Raw genomic sequence first — 9305 nt, forward strand, 5'->3', positions numbered from 1 at the left:
TCCCCAACACACAATTTGGCCCTACGTACGTGAGCATCTGGAAACACATACGGGGGAGTGCCGACCTATCTCTCCAATAAATTATTTTTGTACCTGCAAGCATGGGGTAGCTATTCCTGGTCACTATGACACTCATGCTCGGGGAGGTTGGCTACTTCTCCCTTTCTGAATGTGATCACATTTTATCTGAATATGAACTTGAGAGTTGAGCAAAACAAACAGTTGCAAATAAGCAAATAATTGCATATAAGCAGTATAATTGCACATAAACAAATAATTGCACATAAGCAGTATAATTGCAACACGCCATACATTTTAATCGTTTTCTGTTATAGTGATTTTATACAAACATATATATAGTTTATTCTGAAACATATTGAAAGAAATCACATAATTTAATATGCGCATTCTAATCTAGCCCTGACCTCGGGAATAAACCTCAACATACCTCGAATTAGATCTATAACTCACTTCATCCTCCTTGCACGCTAGCTTCCAATTTCCAAATCATAGTTTAATCTCGTTGTTTAAACTAAAATATCTCGTGATAAATCTGATATATTAATACTAACGTCTTAAATAGTAGTACCCATAAAGTAGACTTAATTATTACCTTCTAAGGCGGACATTTGAAATTGTCAATTATAGCTTTCTCTGCTTTTGTTCCTTCATGTGAATCAGGCTATGTGCAGCGCCCCTTTTCCCCCAAAAAGAATCACTTGAGAACTAATTATCATGGTTTATTCAAGTAGCAGTTCCTTCTCTCCCTTAGTGCCACCATCAGAATCTATCAAAAAGCCCTTAGCACAATTTGGTTTCTTTCTCAATGATCTAGATTCAATTCCAACTTATTTACTTTGCTTAGGTTTGTAAAGTGAGGCAACATATTATTAATATGTCAATATAAGTGCTATATCCTTAGCTATGTACCTAAACGTGACTACTTGTCTATTTTAAGTGTAAAACTTATTTAAGTCTATCATTGACTCTCTTTTCAATACACATAACAATAGTAATGGTAGGGACAACATGTATAAGTCAACATCTGCTGAAATTTATAATTGTTTAAATAAGACTTATTTGTACATAATATCGTACTAACCAAAATTCCAAATCATCTTCCATCCAAAGTCCAAGCTCATCTGTCAAATCTCTATATTTACTTCAACGCCATCACAAGTTATTAAAATAAAATTCCTCCCATATTTCATTGAATAAATACGTGATTGGAATTTTAATGACGTCAGATTAGTCTAGGGTTTTAGATTCTTCCCACCTTATATGACATTGGTACTCGAATGTCGGTTCTCGTCATTATTTGGGCTTAGGGGATCATTTTGACGTTATATCTCACCTTACTTTGCTTAGGGTCTTTGTGACAAAATCTCTTTGTTGGACAATTCCTACACTGGCTCATACTATTCTAGAAGAACATGTGATGTTGCGTGCCTGTAGTATCGACACTTTGCACAATGATCGGACGAAGAGTAATTGTAGGTGTAAGGGCAACCCGTAGGCCGATTGTCAACTTCCTGAAAGTTTCATAGGGCCTATTGAATTGGTAGCTTATGTTATTCTTTCTATGTTTTACTATCATTCTTCATGCTTAGTATATTATAATAAATTCTTTTTATATTCATATCTCAGATATAGTAAAACCAACAAAAAAAAATATATGAGTACCTTGAACAACTGCTACTGGTGATTTACGATTTCTTGCAGTTGTTACTACCTCTTCTTTTCGTGCAAAATTGCTGAGAACACTGTAAATCTCTCTTGAAATATTGTTGTACTGGGCATCATTGTAGCGACGAAGTTGCTGTTTTGCCTTTGCAAAAGATTGACCAAGAAAATATCTGAACTGTTCTTTACAAAGTCTCAGAGGAGACCTTCGACTTCCATCATCCAGATCAACTTAAAACTACGTGTAAGGCCACCTTCATTACTTCTTAAAATCTGATCTCATTTAGCTATAATAATCATTAAGAGGGCAACATCTGAGGGTTGTACGTTTTCCACCAAACAAACAAACTAAAACCAAGTCAGCTTATAACTTCCCCCTTATATCATGTCCAATGTATTATAATATTCATAAACATCACATTATACTCTATATGGGATCTTTCCCCATTTCACGTTGGACTAGTAAATGCAACGATATCTCTTAATTTCTTATAGTTTGTCACCCAAAATTAAGTTATCCGTTATAAAGGGTCGATGCTACCATGCATCGTCTAAATTTCAAACTCACCGAATTAAAAGTCAACTTGAAGCTCTTTACTTCGTCATAGTTTTTGTTTTGTATTCATATATCTCATTCATATTTACCTTCAATTAACTCATTGATACAAGAAGCCCATGACTCCAAAAGTCCATCACAAACAACTTTGTAGTAATTAAGTGAAGCAACATAAATTTCAAGACATATAGTACAATACAAGTATACAACATATATACTCAGTGTATTCTTACAAATAAGTTCTATGGAGGGTCATATATACGTAGACTTTATTCCTATATTGGAGCGTAGTATTTTCTCTCACTTTAAAAATATTTTTCCTCGAAAATTAAACAAGCCATACTTGTGACAAAGAGGGGTGCAAACACTTTCCCTATTACATACACACTATCTTTTTGGGTCAAACGAACACAATAACAACAACAACAACCCAGTATAATTCCACTAGTAGGGTTTGGGGAGGGTAGTGTGTACGCAGACCTTACTCCTACCTTGGGGTAGAGAGGCTGTTTTCGATAGACCCTCGGCTCTCTCCCTCCAAGAACTTCCCACCTTACTCTTGGGGTGACTCGAACTCACAATCTCTTAGTTGGAAGTGGAGGGTGCTTACCACTAAAACAATTCACTCTTGTCAAACGATCCAAGGAACACGTTTATTATAAACACCCAAGGAACAAAGTATCCCATTAACAAAATACTTCAGATCCTACTCCTACAAAATTTAATCAACCTTAGCTACTCCATCTCACCTTACTCTTTCTGCACTTTTCCTATATATACAGTTGCACTATTGATAGATTCCCTCTATCCATCCTTTATCTTTACAGTTTCCTTTCCTTTGCAATATGTCCATTATTCTGACTCTAACTACATACACACTAATCCCATCATCTCTTGTGTCCTTGACTCGACGAATGTCTCAAGCATCCTACTCATAATTCCTTCTTCAACGGTCTAAATATTTGACTAGTGCTTCCCTTCCAACTGGAATGTTTTATTAATTGTGTCAAAAAACCTTAGCCATCTTAAATCATGTCAAGAATCGTATCCAGGAACAGTAGCCTTGAAAAATGCCTATCTCATACTCTTAAATAAAAAGAACTTGTTTACCTCGAAAGGAACCGATGCCTGTGAAATCTGTCTTAGGCCTTTTCCCATGAAATTTAGCTTTGTCAAATCACCTAAATTGCTTGCAATTAGTCAGCCAAGATACTAATCAAATAGTCTTGAATAGAATGTTGAACTTGTCAAATAGCTTCCTCATTACATACATACAATGTGCTCAATTTCGTTTCAACTGTATGACCATATGTTCTTTCCCATCTTAGAATTGTCTCCCTTAACATGCCATGCATCCTTGCCAACGTAATATGCATATTCACATTCATGTTTGTCACTTTCCCAATCACATCTGATTTCTAAGAGTAATAATGTGCAACTCGATTGATTCGTATTCTTTAACTAGTCGGTCCTTCCTCACCCTCAAAGTTCCATCATGAAAACTTGAGACATGAACTTCTCCGATAAATCTCTTGGACAACGTCAGTGGCGGAGCCTTAATTTTTATTAATGGGTGTCAAAATATATAAAAGTAAATATATCAGAAAATTAAGGGAGTCAATACATAGTATATATACATATAATTTATTCTTTTTTACCTACCTACATAGTGTATTCTTCCCGCTAAGGGGTGTCTTGACACCCCTTCTTATAAGGTGGCTCCACTGGACAACGTATTCTCTGGGCTTCATCTTATAAGATTTCAGTCATACTGTTGGCGCTCTAAATGGTCTTTCTGACATCTCAAATCAACCATCATCATAACTCAAGGATATTCTTCCTAATATTCCCTTACTTATTTTGTTAGTAAAACGTTCTGCTTATATCGTACATAGTTTTGACACCATCCTTATGACATAACCCACTAAAAGTTGATAAGTGAAGATTTTGACTACTTATTAGTACTTTTTAACTTTTGTTTTAGTCTAAAAATATTGAATTGTGTGTCCGAAACTAAATAAAATTATGCAAAATTGCAGGAATAGTGAAAGTTGGGATCCCGAGATGAAATCCGACTAAAAAAATGAGCAATCTAAGCACAATACAATAAAGGGCACAAAAGCACAAAATGTGCGGTCTGCAGAAGGAATTCTGCGACCGCAGAAGAAATTGCGGACCGCATAATTTCATTTGCGGCCGCAAGCAAAGAAGGAACAATCTACAGACAATTGTGCAAATTGCGGACCACACATGAAATGTGCGGCCGCAAAAGCTGGGCTAGGAATTAAGATCAGAGAGTATATAAATTACCAAGTCCAGAACCTCAGTGAATTGCGGACCGCACAACATTTGTGCAGCCGCAATCCTAACATTACGGACCGCAGAAAAGTTGCTTTGCGGACGCAGTTCAGAATTGTGCGGCCGCAGAACTCCAGCTCCTGTCAGATGCAGAAATCTGCGGACCGCATATGGAATTGTGCTGCCGCAGAACCTCCCGAGGGGTATTTTTATCCGAGATTTTTAGCCTTGTATAAATAGACGAGTTTCACAAAATTAGGTTAAGTTTTGAACATCTGCAATTGTTGTAGCTGGTTTTCTTTGCCATTTTTGAAAGTTTACTTTGATTTGGTGTATTTTATAATTGATTTAATCATTTTAAGTTTTCATTATGAGTTTAATTAGTCTTTCTTCTCTATTTTCTTCAAACCCAAGTATGAGTAGCTAGATTTTTACTAGCGTTGTGACCCAACTCTAGTGTGTAAATCTTATGGGTATCTAAATTAATGCTTGTTTATGATTGGGTATTTATTATTTAGATTAGTTCATGCTTTAATTTGTAAAATTAATGGTTGCAAATATTAGTTCATGCTTATTTGACTTAGTCTCTACTTGAGAAAGAGAGACCTAGTCTAGGATAACTTGGCTAACAAGGAATTGGGTCAGTCGGGAGATTGATTTACCCAATTAAAGGGTTCAACCTAGAGATAGTAATAACCCGACCTGAACTTTTATCAATTGTTTTGTGTGATACCCATTTGGTCTTGAGAAAGCCAAATTGGGCAAAATCACTCTCTAACCGAGAGGTATTGAGTGGGTAATTTAGAGTTGAGAGTTATAATATACCCCAATCAACAGAACGAGCATTAAAGTCTTTATCTCATTAGGCAAACACCTAGGTACCGGTCACAACCCTAGACTTTTTATCAATTTGGAAAAACCTCAAAATAATCATCTATAGTTTTCTTTCTTTATTTTGCAATCAATAGAGTAAAATTAGAAATAGAAAATCAATCTTTTTTTGTGGAAGTGCAATTTAGATAATTCAATCAGACACATTGAAATATATACCCCTAACTCCCATATTAGCTCCATGTGTATTCGACTTTGACTCTTATTTGTGTTTTATTATTGCAAACGACCGTTACATATCTCTATTGAAGTGTGCATTTGGACACGATCAATTTTTGGCGTCATTGCTGGGAAGTTAAAAACGATGTTAGATATATATTTGGGTATATTTTTGGAGTATCTTCTTTTTCTTCCGGGTTACTAACTTGTTTGAGAAATTGTAGGTACAACCATGGTAAACAATTAGCTCAAAAATATTGCTTTGGGGGATGTGGACGTTGAGGATGACCAAGTGGATGAGGTTCCTCTCAAACCTCAAGCCAATAGGAGAGGTCGAGTACCTCATGACAGTGTGCCCATTCCATCACCACCTCCACCACGAGTGGCTCTACACCGTGCGTTACCCAATGAAGGATATGCAAGTACAATAGTCCCTCCACGTATTAGGGCGGGAAACTTTCAAATCACCAACATGATGCTCACTTTGCTAGAGCAACGAGGTTTCTTCACCGGTGCTCCAAGTCAAAATGCATACAAATATTTGAAGGGGTTTGTGGACATCTGTTGGGGGAGAAAACAAACAAATGTCTCCGAGGATGCATTGAGGCTAAGGCTTTTTCCCTTCTCTCTACGGGGGAAAGCTTTAGATCGGTTGGAACGTTTGTCAAACCATTCCATTCACATTTAGGATGAGTTGGCGGAAAAATTTATTTCTAATTTATTCTCTCTGGGGCACATGGCTACACTTCGGGATGAGATTTTGGCATTCAAGCAAGAGCCAAATGAACTACTTCACGAGATATGTGAAAGATATAGAACAATGATTAAGGAATGTCCCAACAATAATATGACGGATAATATGATTCAACAAACTTTTTATCGTGGGATCAACACAACCAACCAATGTGTAGTGAATCAACTTGCCGGTGGGAACTTCATGACTATGCCTTATACGGAGACATGTGAGATTTTAGATGAAATGACAGAAACATCATCGGCGTGGCAATCCCGGGCTAATATTCCACAAGGTGATCCCAACGTGATCTACCTTCACAAAGAGTTGCATGACCATGGGCAAGCCATTGTCGAATTGACTACCACCATGAATCAACTAGCAAAGGCTCAACTTCAATAAGTGCAAAATCCTAAGCAAGTAAATTTCATGGAGGAGGTAAAATGATGGTGAACAAGAGGATAACCAAGGGTCCACAAGTGCAACATCGAGTGGACAATTTTGTACAAGAAGATAGTGGTTTTGATCAAGATGATTCTTACAATGACCAAGAAAAGGAGGTGCAATATGTAAATAACTTTCAAGGGCAACGAAACAATTTCCAAGGCCCAAACCAACAACAATGGCGACCTCAAAATAATCTAGGCAATTGGATTTCTAACAATCAAGGAAATTGGAGTGGTGGAAACAATCAAGGAAATTGGAATGGCAATAATCAAAGAAGTTGGGGCTGGTAACAATCAAGGTGATTGGAACCATAATCAAGGCAATCGGGGGTCGGGTTTTCAAAGGACCCCGATGTATCAATAACCTAACAACCCGCCTCCTTATCCTTCCCATGGTCCTAGTTCTTCAACTTATGAGATAGGGCGTATTGAGAACTGCCACGACCCAAAATCCAACTAGTCGTGATGACACCTAACCTCACCCGCTAGGTAAGCCAAATAACATAATCTGATTCAATTAATAATTAACTGACTATAATACACTCCCCAAGGACTGGTAGTACAAATCATGAGCTTCTAAGAATAGAATTTACAAAGCTGATATGAAGTAAATACATCTTCTGTTTGAAAAGTACATAAACAGAGTTTTTATAATCTAAAGCTACCATGAACAAGAGGAAGCTACCATAAGAACGCATGTACATCTTCAAACCCGGCAACCATCGAGCACAACAATAATAGCAGCCAATATCTGCACGCAATGTGCAGAAGTGTAGTATCAGTATAACCGACCCCATGTACTGAGTAAGTAACAAACCTAACCTTAGGTTGAAAGTAGTGACGAGCTTCCACCAAGGTCGGGTCCAAAACCAATAGTCCACAACAGTCCATAACAACATAAAGCAAATAATACCAAAAGTAACTCAGAGATAAAATGCACAACCAAATCATGATTTCAAAAATAATAGTTCTTCCTTTCAAATCCATTAATGAAAACTCAAATCTTTTGCCGGAGTTGCTAAAAATGTGAATAGTTTGAAAACAATAAATTTCTCCCAAAATCTTGTCAATAATAAATAAGATGTTTCATTTTCTTTCTGGATAACCCGTGTAAAAACAAATGCATCACTATGCCCATCTGTCAAAAATGTGTGAAAAATCATAAATGATGTGATGTCGTACAACATGAGGAAATACATCTATATGCCTGTATGTCATGTGTGCATGCCAATGCGATGCAACTCAATGATAAGATCATAAACAGCCCCTCGGGCATACCTCACAATCACTCGTAAACATCCCCTCAGGCATACCTCACAATCACTTGTAAACAGCCCCACGGGCATACCTCACAATCACTCATGCTTCCCAGTCACTCAGTAGGTACTTGCGCTCGCTGGGGGTGTGTACAGACTCCGGAGGGGCTCCTTCAGCCCAAATGCTATAATCTGCACGGACAACTCACGTGTTGCACGGATAACTCACGTGCTATAATATCATATCAGAATCCGCACGAACAACTCACGTGCCATAATAATAAAGTATGTTGCAGGAGGGCAGCCCCCATCCATACGCATCCTCACAATCAGGCCATCGGCCTCACTCAGTCATCAATCTCTCCAGTCTCTCGGGCTCACAATGTGATGAAAAATAGCCCAATAATAATGATACGATGCATCAATAATAAATAAGAGAGACTGAGGTACGATATGAAATGAATAAACATGATTGAGTGAACAATTACAATTTGAACATATTATTCAACCCTAAAAATGACCCCAATGGGTACCATTAATAACAACATATGCCTAAGCATGATTTTTAATACGAGTCTCAGCTCAATTTTCTCTAACACATAGAGAATGTACGGATATCAACAGATTATTCAACTATACAGTCCCATGGAATTTGACCAAGTCATAATTTTTGCGGTACACGCCCACACGCCCACACGCTCGCCGCCTAGCATGTGTGTCACCTCCAACAATTCACATAATACGTATATTCAGGGTTTATACCCTCAACTCCAAGATTAGAAGAGTTACTTACCTCGAACAAGCCGAATCCAATGTCGAGCAAGCTAAACAATACTCCAGAAATTCCATTCTGCATGTATCAACTTCCAAACGGCTCGAATCTAGTCACAATTAATTTGATTCAGCCAACAAAAATTATAGAAATTAATTCCATATCAAAATACTAATATTGTCCAAAAATCCAAAATTACGCCCCAAGTATTGCAGTGGGACCCACGTCTCGGAACCTGACAAAAGTTATAAAATATTAACGTCCATCCAACCATGAGTCCAACCATACAAATTTCACCAAATTCCGACATCAACTCGGCCCTCAAAACTTCAATTGAAGTCTTTGAAGATTTCTACCATTTCAACCCAATCTTTACACATTTGAACTCAAAGACTCTTTCCATAAACCTTATTGATACGTATAAATAATACTCTTACACCCAAGAATCATACTCTTAATCACCCATCATTACCCAAACTCGAAATTGAAGATTAAGGGTTAGAACCTTACT

The sequence above is a fragment of the Nicotiana tomentosiformis genome, chromosome 1, assembly GCF_000390325.3.
Source record: "Nicotiana tomentosiformis chromosome 1, ASM39032v3, whole genome shotgun sequence".
Classification (NCBI taxonomy): Eukaryota; Viridiplantae; Streptophyta; class Magnoliopsida; order Solanales; family Solanaceae; genus Nicotiana; species Nicotiana tomentosiformis.